Genomic DNA, 17026 nt, shown 5'->3' with positions numbered 1-17026 from the left:
AAGTGCAATGGAATGCAGGGATGTAATATAAAGTCCCTACTCTGTCTCCCCTACAATATATTCAATACAGTTGACATTTCTTAGTAAGGTTTTTGCCCAGAAAAAAAAAATGGTAAACAATAATTAAAGGACTTGAACTCTCAATCTTCTGATTCAAAATCAGACACCTTATCCATTAGGCCATATGATCAGTTGGAATGAAAGGCTTTTTGGAAAGGAAATTTAATTGGTGAAAACTGATACTGTACATTATGCAATGATGAAAGGACAGCTTTTTATTGGGTATAAGAAATTATTTGAAAATAAAATATAATCGCATATTATAAAAATGATATGTGTGGATATTATTTTGTATGTATATTCATCTGAGTTATGTGTGGGGAAATAGAGGGGTAGGAGAGAGGGAGATTAGAATTGGAAGTACATATAGAAAAAATATTGCTTGACTATTATTGAGTGGTAGGTTCTTATGATGTTAATTTTTTCATTTAGTTCATCTGCATATTCCAATGTTTTTACAATAAAATATTTTGCTTTTTAAATCAGAAAGGTATTCATTAAATGGCTGGAGGCATTATACTAATGTTATCATATAATGCCTTTCTGGTCACCTATTTCCTCATATAAATAATTTGCAAATTCATATTCAGAACAGTTTAAAATGCCCATGGAGTTAACGTTGCATAAAATTTATCATGACATATTTTGAGCATGTTTTACCCTTTTCAGGAATGCCAGTGCTTAAAACAATTTAAAAAAGTTATTTTTACAGAGTTATTGGCAAGAAATGACTGTTAATTTTTCCTGCATGGTGGTTATAGTTAGATTTCAAAAGGATGATGGCACTAGGATAGATGTTTACCTTCATCTGGGGCAAATGATAAATCATTTTAGGTCTCCCATGCCCAGAAAAACAGAAATAAACACTAAGAAAGCAGAACCTCTAAAGTACTGTTTCTCAAATTATTTGTGATGAATAAACAAGTTTATTTTGATTTTCAATTTTATTATGCATAAGTATAATTGTAAAGTACAATAAAATGAATTATTAGAAAAATATTGTTTTTTCACATAACCATAGAAATATAAAGTAAAAAAGTTGTTAAAGCATTAAAAATGTAAGCTTAATTACCTTATTATTGGGTTGAACAGCTATTTCTCTAGGAACAATATTTACTAAATTCTCTCTTACTGATAATTTGTGAGTTTGTCTGTGGGATTTAGGAAGATCCAAAAACTATACTGCAACCAGCACCATAGTTTTCTCAGAAATTCTGTGTGTGTGTGTGTGTGTGTGTGTGTGTGTGTGTGTGTTTAAGGACATTGAGCAATTTTTACTCTCCACAGAGGGCTGAATGGAAGTTGTCTTAAATTAAAGCTGAAGGTTTTTCAAGCTGACTTTCTTGAAAAACTGTGAAGAGATAAGAGAAGAAATTTTCTGCCTTGGTAGGTTAGCAGATCATTTACATGAAGGCTACAGGAATAAACTAGATTAATTCTCCAGAATTTGTTGCAACTATAGAATTCCAGGACATGAAGTTAATTTTCCATAAAAGCATACTTTCAACTCATATTGCCAGATTTGTAAATCTTGCAAGGGCTTCCACCATTTCTTCTAAATCAAGTCACCAAAGCAATATTTTCTTAGTGCCATAGCATAAATTCTAATGAACTATAAGTAGATGCACATAAAATAAATATGTTGAGGAACTCTGGAGTTATAAATTATCAAAAGAAAAAAATTGAAAGTTAAAATTTTGAGTTTATTTCAGCCAAAATTTACTCAAATCAGGAGCCAATCTATCAGCTAGAAAGGTGATCTGAAGAGCTCCACTAAATGAAAGACTTGTATGTCAGAAAGCACATAATAATGGTTTGGTGATGATGAACTCTTTTAGTTTTTTCTTGTCTGGGAAGCTCTTTATCTGCCCTTCAATTCTAAATGATAGCTCTGCTGGATAGAGTAATCTTGTCTGTAGATCCCAGATTTTCATAACTTTGAATATTTCTTGCCAATTCCTGCTAACCTGAAAAGTTTCTTTTAAGGAATTGGTTGACATCCTTATGGGAACTGCCCTGTAGGTAACTGCTTTTCCCTTGCTGCTTTTAAGATTCTCTCTTTAACTTTTGGCATTTTAATTTTAATGTGTCTTGGAGTGGTCCTCTTTGTATCCATCTTGTTTGGGACTCTCTGTGCTTCCTGGACTTGCATGTCTATTTCTTCACCAAATTGGGGGAGTTTTCTTTCATTATTTGTTTCAAATAGATTTCCAATTTCTTGATTTTTCTCTTCTCCTTCTGGCACCCCAATGATGTGAATGTTGATATGCTTATAGTGGACCTGGAGACTCCTTACACCATCCTAATTTTTGTGCATTATTTCTTCTTATTTTTGTTCTGCTTGGTTGTTTTTTGTTTCTTTATGTTGCACATCACTGATTAGATTCTCAGTTTCATCAACTCTACTGTTGATTCCCTGTAAATTGTTAATTTCCATTAGCATATTTTTCATTTTTGCCTGTCTCTTTTTTATGCTGTTGAAGTAGTCACTGAATTTCTTGAGCATCCTTGTAACCAGTGTTTTGAATTCTGCATCTGATAGATTGCTCATCTCCATTTCATTTAATTTTATTTCTGGAGTTTTGTTCTGTTCTTTCATTTGGGCCATATTTCTTTTTCTCCTCATTTTGACAGCCTCCTTGTGTTTGTTTCTGTGAATTAGGTACAGTTGCTAGAACCCCTTATCTTGGTAGTGTGGCCTGTAGGGTCGAATAGCACAGACTCCCTTATCATCCAAACTGGGTTTTCAAGATGTGCCCTCTGTGTGAGCTGAGTACACCCCCCTCTGGTAGTTGAGACTTGATTGCTGTTGGCTGGTCTATGGGATGGATTTACCTAGGTCAGTTAGCTGCATGGTCTGGCTATGACCACTGACCACCAACCTCCACCCTCTGTGGAGCATCAGCTGTCGGTACAAGGTAGCGGTACTCTGAAATGCTCTGTAGTTGTCCACTGGGTGCTCAGGCTCTGGGATTTCCTTGGTAGTGCAGATCAGGTTCAACCACTACCCGTGTTCTGTGTGGGGTCACCCAGCAGGAGCTACAAAGCAATATTCAAGTTGATGCTATCTGTGCTGGTCTTGGAGGTCCCCAGGTGGAGCCAAACTGTGGTCCAAAGCTGGCTACTGGTAGTGCTGGGCCTGGGGTCACTTGGCAGAGGTAGGAGGGCTGGGCGTAGGCCATAAGTTGGGTGTACCAAAGCCTCTGGTAAACACCAGGGTGCAGCAAGCAGTGAAAGCCAGGTTGATGGAGTCTCAGATATGGCCCTTGCCTGCCTGTTCTGTGGCTCTGTGTTGGGGGAGGGCTCAGAAAAGGCTCAATGGCCTCTGCCTGCCTTTGTCCCTCGGAGACAGCTGTCCCTCAGCTCTCACCCTGATGCCAACACTTCTGTTCCTCTCTGCATGCCACTGGTGCTCTTCAACCTGCTTCCCTGGTGGTGCTGGAGCTCATAGGATGTACATCTGAGTAAGTTGAGCACAGGCATTTTAAGAGGAATTTCCAGGGAGTCCAGTAGTTTGTTTTTTCTTTCCTCTTTTCGCTGACTCAGATCTCTCTGGTTTTTACCACCAGGAGTTATGGGGCCTTATCTTATTGGAATTAGAATTTTGGCTGTGGGGGGGGGCCTGGTTTGGGGCTGGGATCCCTTGTTCCCAAGATATTCCTCCCAAATTTCTATCCACCACACGTGGGTGTGGGGACCACCTGTTCAGCATCTCTGTGACCCCATGTCCCCAAGTCTCCTACCTTTCTGGATTGATGTGGTTACTTTTGTTCCATAATTTTTGGACTTCCATTCAACTAGATTTCTGATGGTTTTGAGTGATTATGAGTCTGTAATTTAGTTGTAATTTTGACATGGTTGTTGAGAAGGTGTGCTTATCTATGCCTCCATCTTGGCTGGAAGTTGATTAGACTATACCTTTATTTCAGTAGTGGTTACATGAATTCACTCATGCTTATTTTCTGGATCTGAACAAAACAGAAACAGAGGCATGGATACATGGAACAGGCTGACGGGTGTCAGAGAAGAGGTGGCAGGTGGGGGACTGGATGAAAGAAGGTGAAGAGATTAGCCAAAAAACATATATGCATAGCACATGTATACAGAAAACAGTGTGGTAATGATGAGAGGGAAGGGGTAAGGTGTGGGTGGTAGTTATGTGGGCAAAGGAGGAGATAATGGGGACATCTGTAATATTGTCAACAATAAAATAGATATAACTATTGGGAAAACTGGATGAATGGCACATAACACCTCTGTACACTATCTGCAAATTTCTGTGAATCTATAGACATTTTCAAGTATGTTTGAAAAGAAATAATAATGATATATGTTCACAGGTACTCACAACACAGCTGTACTTCCCTTTAAGAATTATTTAAGTCAGTGAGTTGTTCTCAAAGGTTTCAGGAAACTTTTACACTCATAAAATTATTGAAGACCTCAAACAATTTCTTGTGACCTTCGTTATATCTATTGATATTTACTATACTAGAACTTAAGCCTCATAACATTTTAAAATATGCATTAATTTTTATTTAAATATAAGAATTACATTATACTTTAACATAAATAACTTTTTATTACTAAACATTCCAAAAATATAATGAACAACATAACATAGCATTGTTTTTCATTTTTGCAATTTTCTTAATACCTGGCTTACTGAAGATAACTGGTAGTAAGATCTGCTGCTCAATTAAATCCACTGCATTTTGTTATTGTGGTCAAATATGAAGAATACCTTCTCACTCGGATATGTAGCTGGGAAGAGTGATGTAATAAAGACTTACCAGAGCATGAATAGTCTTCTAGAATACTAGACCAAAACTCTATCAGTAGGAGTTTCCTAAAAGTTAGTCATAATGTGGAATCGGAAGCCATATCAATGAACTCATACTTTATTTTATTAAAGTCTATTGTCAATCTTGTAGTTTAGCAGGTTATCCATGTATTAGTCATGTGTTTAGAAACTTTTAATATTAAGTTAATGTTTCTTGCAACTTTATCTGTGCTATATAATTAAAGCCTTTATTTAAAATGCCTCCATGCAAAGACAGTTACTATTTGCTTCTGTGTGTTACAACTTGAACACCAAAATTTCAATGTCTGTACTTTTATGGGAAAAGGGCCTGTTGGTTTAAGAAATCCAGTCCAAAATTTCTCTATTTCGAGCTGATTGATGCATTAGATTTCTAGGGCTGTCATGATAAAATGCCACAACTAAGTAGTTTAAAACAACAAAAATGAATTTTCTCATAGTTCTGGAGGCTAGAAGTCTGCAATAAAGCTTTCACCATGGCTATGCTGTCTTTGGCTCTTCTTAGCTTTTGATGTTTGCTAACAATTCTTTGTATTCCTTGGCTTATAGATCCCTCACTAAATATCTGCCTCCATTGTCACATGTCTATGCCATTCCTTTTTTTTTTTTTAATCCTCACCTGGGGACATGCTTATTGATTTTAGAGAGAAAAGGAAGGGAGAGAGAGGGAGAGAAATATCAATGCGAGAGAGAAACATTGATTCGTGGTTTCTCACATGCACCTCTACCAGGTACCAAACACATAACCTAGGCATGTGCCCTGACTGGGAATCAAATCCACAACTTTTTAGTTTATGGAACAATGCTCAGGCAGCAGTACCACTCTGACCATGGCTTTTTCTCCTTCCTATAGAGACACCAGTCACGGTGAACTTAAGGCTCACTTTATTTTAGTACAACATCATCTGAAGTAACTACATCTGTAATGACTTTATTTCCAAATAAGTTCACATCCATATTCTGAGGTTCTGGAAAGAACATCAATTAGGGGAAGGGGAGGTACTATTCAACCCATTATATTTAGTTAGGAATTATCAAAAGATATATTTTATGTATTCTTTTTGCTTGTTGATTAATTAATTCATTTATTTCTGTTTCTGCATAGAGCTAAGGCAGAGACAGGCATACATTTCCATCATCTGCCTGTATAGGCTATGCTTCCAGTTCATTCAGTGATGATGCAACTCAATAGAGGTACTCCACATAACTTCCAAATGCTGAAGTGTTCCAGGTTCTCTCTTGAGCCCTCCTCTCCTTGGGTCTATGTTCCTATTTGAAGTAGTTTTGTACACTCTTATGTTTTCAAGAAGCACTTAAATACTGGTAATACCCACATACCTCTAACCTAAATCTTTTTTCTATGCTTGATATAGCCAACTACTTGACTCTTACGTTTGGATACCTCATGGGTAACTTAATTTTATATTTCAGTGGATTTCTTAATTTACTCTCTTGTCCTATGAAACCACTGTCTGTTTTCTACTACTATTAAGTTACCTTTTCTTTAATTGAATATAAATAAAGTTGCATATTATATAGTGTTTTGCATCTGGCCTCTTCCAGTTCACTAACTGAATTTTATATTCATTTACATTATTGAGTGTGTCAGTAGTTTGTCCCCTTTGATTGCTTAGTAACAGTCTATTATTTTTTAAATTTATAAATCATGTTTATTCTATTACAGTTGTCTCAATTTTCTCCCTTTACCCCCCTCCACCATCCGACCCCCACTCCCACAGTCAATTCTCACTCTGTTGTCCATGTCCATGTGTTATTCACACATGTTCTTTGTCAAGTCCATCCCCCTTCTTTCCACCATTGTTCCCTTTCCCCCTCCCCGCTGGTCACTTTCAGTCTGCTCCATGTTTCTGTGCCTGTGGTTTATTTTCTTCATTAGTTTATTTTGTTGAATAGAATCTACTTATAGGTGAGATCATACAGTAAATATCTCTCATCAACTGGCCCACTTCACTTAGCCCAATGTTCTCCAGTTCCATCCATGCTGTCACAAAAGGTAGGAGTTCCATCTCTCTCTTTTTCTTTCTTTCTTAAATGCAGATTGATTTTATAGATTTTTAAATGCCAAAGTTAATTATAAAATATTTTAAAAAAATTTAAAACCATTATAAAGTCTCAGCAATTAAACCAACATGACACCAGCACAGAAATAATCAAGATCAATGAAATATAATGAATATTCAATAAACAAATGTATATATCTGCTTAATATATGTATTATTAAGTCAATATTTCAAATCAATGGGTAATAAGAAATATTCAGGTGAGTTAAAAATCAATATGTAGACTCTAAGGAGTTTTAGAAGAAAATAGAACTACTATTTTTCATGACCTGAAGTAAAATATTCAACCCCAGAAGCTATAAAGTAAATACTGACAATATGACTATATTATATATTTGAGTATATTATACATTTATCTATATTGTAATATACATATAAAAAAGTTAAAGGACAAGGAATAGAATAAAAAAGTATTTGGAACACATCTAAAACATGGTTATTAGTTTTCTTTTTCTTAGAGAAAAATGTTCTATAAATCTTTAATCAATAAATTAAAAAAAAATACGAAAAACTCATTTAAAGTTTTTTAAAAAAATAATAGAAATAGGCAAGAAATATAGTAAAACAGGTTTAGTTTCAATAAATAATAAAGGGACAATTAAAATATCATCATTGTCACAATTAAGTTAATGAGTATTAAAAATATTGGTAATACCAAGTATTGGCTATTCTGAAAGGAACTGGGTATTCATAGAAACATTTTTTTTCACCCTAAAGCAGTCACTAGCATATTTTGCAGTGCTGGTTTGGTGGAGGTGTATTCTTTTAGCCTTCTTTTGTCTGGGAAACTCCTCATTTTGCCTTCCATTTGAATTGAGAGTCTTATTAGGTAGAGCGGTCTTGGTTGCAGGCCTTTACTTTTCATGACTTGTAATATTTCTTGCCATTCCTTTCTGGCTTGCAGTGTTTCTGTTGAGAAGTCAGATACTAGCCATATTGGGGCTCCCTTATATGTTACTACCTCTTTCTTTCTTGCTTGCTTTAGGATTCTCTGTTTGTCTTTGATACTTGACATTTGAATGATGATGTTTCTTGGGGTGGGCCTTATTGGGTTCCTCTTGAATGGGACCCTCTGTGCTTCCTGGACTTGCGTGACCTTATCTCTCCTCTAATTGGAGAAGTTTTCCATCATTACTTTTTCAAGCAAGTTCTGTATCCCTTCCTCATCCACTTCTTCTTCTGGTATCCCTATTATATGGATATTATTACATTTCAGGTTATCTTGCATTTCCCCCAATACCTCTTCATTCTTTCTGAGTCTTTTTTTTTTTCTTGCTCTTTCTCAAGCATTTTTCTACCTTGTTCTCCAGCTTGCTGATTCAGTCCTCAGCTTCATCTGGCCTGATTTCAATTCCTTCTACTGTGTTCTTCAATTAAGAAATTGTATTTCTCATTTCCTCTTGTCCCTTATTAATAGTTTCTATGTCCTTTTTCATGCTGATATAGTTTGCAGCAAGTTCCTCGTAGTTTCCCTGTAGTTTTTGGTAATTCTCTCTGAGCTCACTGAGGTCACTGAACTTTCTTATAACCATTGTTTGGAACTCAATATCTGATAGTTTACTTGCTTCTATTTCATTTATTTCTCTTTGTGGGGATTCCTCTTTTCCCTTCAAGTGGTTTTCACTTTTTTTGTCTTCCCATTATTTGCGAAACTCTTCTCTTTTGCTTTTGCTTCTTAAATTGATCTGTCTTGAGTTTCTGATTTTGTGTTGTGAACTTCTATGGTTGGAGAACACTGTTTTTACTTCCTGGATCTGCCTCTGATGATGTCAGATGTTGACCCTTTCTGACCTTAGACAGTCTTTTCAAGACTTCCAGGAATCTACTTTTTGTGGCTGTCTCCTTCAGCTGTTAATCTATTCTTTCTGAGCTCAGCAGGCTGCCTTAGACAGCTCCTAGGAGCAGGGTTATTGGATCCTTTCATGATGTTATAGTACGGGGGAGGAGTTCCCACTGGGATCCCACTGGCTACTCTCTCTGTTCTCTCCCCAAAGCCTCCATCCCCAGTCTTTCCTCAAATGTTGCCAGACCTCTCTGTGCCCCCTTTCGCCAAGGATTTACTGTATGTGGCTGCCACTCTGCACACAGCAGGCAGCTTAGATAGTAAGAGGTGGGGTGAAATCCCACCTGGAGGCAGGGCTAGTGGGTCCTTTGACACAGGTGCCGCTCATGGGGCATGGTCTCTTCCTGAGCAAGATGGCTCCTGCTGCATGGGGGATGAATCAGCACCAAGATTCCACCAGCTACTCTTTCAGTTCTCTCCCCAAACCCTCCTTCCCTAGTCTCATCTGAGGCTCACTCTGCCCCCGTCTTTGCCAGACCAGGTCAAGTGGCTCCAAATAAAAATTTTGCAATGGCCCTTTAAATGGTTCTTTGGGTCTCCAGCCACTTCTCTCTGGAAGGGAGCAACCCTGCTACCTTTCTCTGTTGGCTGTTATCTGTGTACATTTTGGGCTCTGGTGCTGTGGGCTAGAGATATCCCCTTTTGGTTTATACCTCGCTTTTCTCAGGGGAATCTTACTACCCATTTCAATATCTTTCTGGTGTTGTCACCAGTGGGTGCCCCGCCCAACTTCACAGGTCTGTACCACACTCCTTACCAGTTAGATTGCTCTAAAGCTGATTCTTCTACCTCCAAAGTTACAAGGCTCCTCTTTCGCTATTGTTCAGTTGTTTGTTCCAGGTGACTTCTCTACAACTTAGTTGTAATTCCAGATTGGTCCTGGGAGTAAGTCAGTGTGACTTTCATTCATTCCTACATCACCTTGATTTTTCGCAAATTATTTACTAATTATATACCACAAAAATTGAACCAGAATCTACTGGGTGAAGAAGCTACCCCAAGGGTATTCATGGGACACCCTTAGCCTCTAGGTAATCATATAGGATAATGTAGGATCAAACTAAAAAAAAGTGTGAAAACATTTCAATGGCTATCATCTGGCTTCCCAAGTTGTTAACCTTCCTTACATATTTGCAAAGAAATAGGTGAAAAGCAGTGGTTATCTACTTTGTGAGCTGAAAATTTGGTGCATAGAGACATAGAAGACAGTCTCCATGACTTAGTACCAAATGCAGGGGTAGAATTCATTCAATTTATTTCTTAATGTAAACCTCTGTGGCTAGGCTAAGTAGTTGTGGAATAATTAAGGAATCTAAAAGCATCTGGGTTATTTGAGTGACAATATTAACATTAAAAATATTTTGGATGCAATTTATAGTCTCTAAATGTGCTATGAAGTAAGAAGGGTGCAAGAAAGGAAAAGATTATAACCTGAATTCTGCTGATCACAATGACTCTGGTTTACATTATTTTGTTTTATTTCCCCTTGGTGTGTATACCTGGGGGAAACCCTAGAAAAGCTCCAGCTAATAAACAATAGAACATTCTACTTGAAAAGCAATTTGAACTGTAGGGATTGAAGCACACCTGCACTGCATTTGGTCCATTGAATTTAACACAATGCATGGGCCATTATGGGAGACTTTCTATATTCACAGCATAGTATTAGACAATGGTCACTGAAATATGATCCTTGCTCTTACAAGGATATGGGCTTCTAAGTAAGTGAAAGATTTGGAATTATCTTAAAATAGAATTTTCCTGATATTTATACCACTCTCGTTCTTGGCTTTAAGCAGAAATCATTCACTGAGTGATTTCAGTCATCCATTCATCTATTCATTCTAAAGCATTCCTGTGGATCCCACCATCTGCCAGGATCTAGGCTGAGAGATGTCCATCCTTTTGGCATCTCTGGGTCACAGTGAAAGAAGAAGTGTTGTCTTAGGCCACACATTAAATACATTGCTACATGCAATCACACACACACAAAAAAAACCCTCATAATTTTTAAAGTAAATTAACAATTCTGTGTTGGGCCAGATTTACAACTATCTTTTTTCATATGCTGCAGGTTGGGCATACCTGGCAGGCAATATGCAAGGAATGAAGAAATGAATAATTCACAGGCACTGTTCCAAAGGTGCTCAGTCTATTAAGTGGAGACAGATAACATAAAAGGTAACTATATCATAATGCATTAATTTTGACACATTTTATATGTAAATATTTGCATATATATTTGATCAGAAAACATGGTATCCATATCTCATCTTTTTATAAATAAATTAATTAGGTATTCAATGTGTGTGTAACTTTCTTTAGGACTAAAATCTGAAAAATATCATTTTTTAATAAAATATAATATTTAATTTAGAATAAGTCCAGATAAAATTTTCATAATTGATTATCCATTGACCATGTATAATTGTGTCCCCAAACAGCATTACCTTTTAATTTATTCTCTCTAAGAAAACAAAGTTGGAAATCACTTGTCAAAAATATAGTTGGTACACATTTGGACTATCAATATCATATTTATTCAGTAAAACCTACTTCTAAGTATTTATAATATCCATAGAAGAACTTTGTCATAGATATATCATTGTCCCAATCAATTAAATAAATTTAAAAAAGAGAAAATTATATTTGAGTAGACTTAACATATTGTAGTTTTGTTTAAAATAAATCCTTATGCTTATTTTTGAAATATATCAAAAACATATAACAGTAGAATAATTTATTGAATAAGGTGAAGTGATGTAAAATCATCAAATACTTAATTTATTTTGTATTCTCTTGCAGACCCATTTAATAAGATCGCTACCCCTTCACAATCTCTTAAGATGATCACCTATCTTATCTAGTAAATTTCAGGTTTTAACACAGTTTTACATATATTAAGAAGTCCAATGTAATCTGAATAAAAACTTAAACCTCACAACTTAATTAATATGTATTTCTACACAGAGAGATCTTGTCCTGAATCAGGTTCATAAGTTTAACGTAAACAAATGAAATGGCCCATATCTAATATTCCTGCTTCACGTCTTCCACAACTTGATCTGCTACTTCCATTTACCCAAGGTTCAGTGTGGAGAGGAAGGAACGGCTAAAAAGTTGAAAATGTTTGTCTGACTAAATATAAACTATATTACTGATTATTATATTGTGACCTGGAGTAGGTGCTCTCTGTGGGATAGATGCCTGGACTCTGGGTCTTTGTTTATGTAGTGATTTGGTGGTTTTAGTGATTGAAAGCCTGTGGGAATTTCTCATTGTACTATTATTGGAAAATGCAGTTCACTGTTTGCTACTTCAAACTTTTTAGATCCTAATTTAATCAACAAATTCAGCACAAATAAGTCTTTTAAGTTCATTATACTGTTGCAGATAAATGTCTTGGGGTGGAATGCCAGTTAAAATGGTGCATGTCCAGTGGCATGGGCCACGCCATAATTAATTACCCCTTACCTGAGCCCCTGGAAGGCAATACAGGTATATCGGATATATTGTGGGTTTGATTCCAGACCACAACAATAAAGTGAATATAGCAAGAAAGCAAGCTACACAATTGGGGGGGGGGTGGTTTCCAGTGCACATCAAATTTATATTTACACTATGCTGTAGTCTACTAAGTCTGCAATAACATTGTGTCTCAAAAATACAAATACCATAATTAAAATACTTATTGCTAAAAAATGCTAACCATTATCTGAGCCTTCAGTGAGGCATAATGTTTTTTTTTTTTTTTTCCTGGAGGAAGATATTGCCTTAATGTTGATGGTTGCTATCTAATCAGGGTGGTGGAGGCTGAGATTGGTGTGGCTCTGGCAATTTCTTAAAATAAGACAATAAAGTTTGCTGCATTAATTGACTCTTCTTTTCATGAATAGCTTCTCTATTGCATACAATATTTTTATGGTATTTTACCCACAGTAGCACTTCTTTCAAAATTACAATGGATTTTCTCAAAACCTGATGATACTTAATCAAATAACTATACATAATATTCTAAATCTTTTGCTATTTCAATATTTTCCAAGCATCATCACCAGAATTAGTTTCCATCTCAAGAAACCATTGTTTATGCTCATTCATAAGAAAGAAATCCTCATTCCTTAAAGTTTTCTTTTGAGATTATAGCAATTTAGTCACATATCCATGCTCCATTTCTAATTCTAGTTCTCACACTATTTCCATCCTATCCAGTTACTTCTTCCACTGAAGTTTTGAACACCCTCAGAGTCATCTTCAAGTATTGGAATCAAGTTCTTTCAAACTCTTGTTAATGCTGATATTTTGACATGTTCCCATGAATAACTAATTGCATCTATAATGGTAATTCTTTCCATAATGTTTTCAATTTACTTGGCCTTGATTCATCAAAGTAAGACTGTCTATGGTAGCTATAGCCTTACAAAAATGTATTTCTGAAATAAGAAGACTTCAAAGTTAAAATAAGACCAGCAACACTGAAAGGAAAAGAAACCAACAGAGACAAGAGGGAAGGGGGGATGGGGGACGGGGAAAAGGAAGGAAAGGGGAAAGTCAAGGAACATATAGCAAGGACTCATGGACAAAACCAAAGGGGAAGAGTTGAGGGAGGGAGGGAGGGAAGGAGGGAGGGGCCAAGGGAAAGTGGTGGTGGGGAAGGCAGAGCCAAATGTATTTGAAAAAAATAAATTAATTTTTAAAAATTTAAAAAAAGCAAGTTAAAATTACTACTTAATCTATGGGCAATAGAATGATATGTTGTGTAAGGAGCTATAAAAACTGTTAATATTGTTACACATGTTTATCAGAGTTCTTGGGTGACCAGGTACATTGTCAATAGGAAATTGAAAGGCATCTTTTCTTTTTCCCCTTGAGCATTAGGTCTCAACAGTGGGCTTAAAATACTTAGTTGCCTACACTGTAAAGAGATGGGCTGCCATCCAGGCTTTGCTGTTCTACTTATAGAGTCTCAGTAGAGTAGATCTAGCACCATTATTAAGGGCCCTAATATTTTTGTAATGGTGAATTAGCTATGGCTTCAACTTAAAGTCACCAGTTGCATTAGTCCCTAACAAGAAAGTCAGCTTATACTTTGAAACTTTGAAGCCAGGCATAGACTTCTCTTCTCTAGCTATAAAAGTGCTAGTTGGTATCTTTTTTCAACAAAAGGCTGTTTCATCCACATTGATAATCTGTAGTTTGGTGCAGACAACTTTGTTATTTTAGCTAGATCTCCTGGATAACTTGCTGTAACTTCCATATCAGAACTCGATGCTTCACCTTGAACTTCTTTGTTATGTAGATGGTTCCTCTAACGTTGTGTTCTATCCTCTGCTAACTTCAAATTTTTCTCCTGCAGCTTCCAGGTCTCTCTCAGTCTTTAGAAAATTGAAGAGTTAGGAGCTTGCTCTGGATTAGGCTTTGGTTTAAATGAATGTTGTGTCTAGTTTGATCTTCCATCCAGATCACTAAATCATTATTCATATCAGTAATAAGATTGTTTCAATTTCTTATCATCTGTGTTCATTGGAATAGCACGTTAATTTCTCCAAGAGCTGTTCCTCTACATTTACAAGTTGGCTAACTGTTTTGAGCAAAAGACCTAGATTTCAAACTATCTTGCTTTCTTTTTTTATTTTTACTTTATTTTTATCTTTTATTGTTGACACTATTACAGATGTCCCCATTTCTCTACCCCCAAATGTTCCTCCTCCACCAAGCCCCCCAACCTGGCCTTTACCACATTGTTGTCTGCTCCATGGGGTTTTCATATTGTATGCATATCTTGGCTTTCATCATGTCTTCCTCACTAAGCTTAATGACTTTTAGATTTTGATTTAAAATGAGAGGCCTGTAACTGTTCACTTGAACACTTAGCGGCCATTTTAGAGGTATTAATTGATCAAATTTCAATATTGTTGTGTCTTGGATAATAGGGAGGACAGAGGAGAGGGACAGATATGGGGAACTTCTAGTTAGTAGAGCAGTGAGAACACACTCATTTTTCAGTTAAGTTTCTGTCTTATATGGGTGTAATTTGTGGTGGCCCCAAACATTTATAGTTATAACATCACAGATTACTGATCACAGAGAATCACCATAACAGATATAATAATAACAATAATGAAAAAGTTTGATATATTGTGAGAATTATTAAAATGTGATACAAACACAAATTGAGAAAATGCTGTTAAAAAGATTGGTGCTGATAGTCTAGCTCAACACATGGTTGCAACAAACCTCAATTTGTAAAATTCACAATATGTGCAAAACTCAATAAAATGAGGTATGCCTGTAATTTACTTTCTGTCTCTCTGCATTTTCTAATTCTGAACATTTTATATAAGCGGTATTTTACAATTGTACTTTTGTTTCTAACTTCTTCCACTGACCATAATGTTTACAAGGTTCATCTATATTGTAGCATGTATCAGGTCTTTAATTTTTCTTGCCATATAGTATCCCACTGTATGAATATACTATCTTTTTCCATATTTATTCATCAATGATAGATCTTTGTGTTGTTTTTGTCTTTTGGATATTATGAGTAATGTCACCATGGTTATTGGGCAAGTTTTTGTGTGGATGCATAGTTTATTTGCAGAGGAACAAAACAGTAGTAAATCACTTTATCTTTCTGAGGAACCATTGAACTATTTTTCACTAATCTGACACCATTTCACATTCCCACTAGCAATGTATGAGGATTCCAATTTCTCTACAATTTTGCCAATACTACTTATTTTCTTTCTTTCCTTCTTTTTTCTTCTTTCTTTTCTTTTTCTTTCTTTCTTTCTTTCTTTCTTTCTTTCTTTCTTTCTTTCTTTCTTTCTTTCTTTCCTTCTTTCTTTCTTTTTCTTTCTTTCTTTCTTTCTCCTTCCTTCCTTCCTCCCTTCCTCCTTTTATTTTCACCATCTTAGTGAATGTGAAGTGATATCTTATTGTGGGTTTTATATGTGTTTTCATTTGACTAATGAGACTGAGCATCTTTCCATGTGCAGGTTGGCTCATGTATCTTCCTTGAAGAAATGTCTAGTCAATGTTCCTATTATTTAAACATGATTATCTTTCTATTGAATTGTAAGAGTTCTTTATATATTCTGGATACATGTTCCTTATCACATATAAGTTTTGAAAATATTTACCCATTATGTGGCTAGAATGTTTACTTTATTGATGAAGTTTTTGAAAATATAAAATGTAAAAAGTTTTATATATATATATATATATATATATATATATATATATATATATATATATATATATTTAGAACAGGGAAGAGAGGGAGAAATAGAGTGAGAGAAACATTAGTGTGTGGTTGCATTTTGCATGCCCCCTACTGGGGACCTGGCCTACAACCCAGGCATGTGCCCTACACTGAGAATCGAACCAGTGACCCTTGGTTCACAGGTCAGCACACAATCCACTGAGCCACACCAGCTAGGGTTAAAATTTTAAATTTTGATTAAGTCTCATTTATGACTTTTTTCTCTTGCCCCTTGTGTTTATGGTATTGTATCTAAGAAACTATTGCCTACCACGAGGTCATAAAGATTTACTTCAATGTTTTCTTCTAAGGGTTTTGGGTTTAGTTCTCACATTTAGGTCTATCATCAATTTTCAGTTAATTTTTTTCTTAAATATCTTTTTTTTTAAATTTATTTTTAGAGAGGGAAAGGGAGGGAGAAAGAGAGGTAGAGAAACATCAATGTATAGTGGCCTCTCTCATGTCCCCTGATGGGAATCTGGTCTGCAACTCAGGCATGTGCCCTACACTAGGAATCAAACCAGTGACCCTTTGGCTCAAAGGCTAGCACTCGATCAACTGACCCACACCAGCTAGGGCTTCAGTTATTTTTTTATATATAAAGTGATTCAACTCCATTCTATACTGTGTGAATGCCCTGCTGTAGCAGCACCATTTGTGGAAAAACTTACTCCTTCTCCATTGAATTGTCTTGGTACCCTTATAAAAATCAATTGCAATTTGACCCAGCAATTCCACTGCTGGGATTATACACTAAGGCTCCTGAAGCACCAATTCAAAAGAACCTCTGCACCTCAATGTTCATAGCAGTGCAATTTACAATAACTGAGTGCTGGAAATAGCCTAAGTGTCCATTAGTGAATGAGTGGATAAAAAAACTGTGGTACATTTACCCAATGGAATACTACAGAAGCAGAAAGAAGAAACTTTTAATCTTTACAATAGCATAGATGGAA

The sequence above is a fragment of the Pteronotus mesoamericanus genome, unplaced genomic scaffold (genome assembly GCF_021234165.1).
Source record: "Pteronotus mesoamericanus isolate MK-2021 breed Mesoamerican mustached bat unplaced genomic scaffold, CSHL_Meso_final scaffold_12, whole genome shotgun sequence".
In the NCBI taxonomy this organism is placed as follows: Eukaryota; Metazoa; Chordata; class Mammalia; order Chiroptera; family Mormoopidae; genus Pteronotus; species Pteronotus mesoamericanus.
Note: the sequence above shows the minus strand (reverse complement) of the source record.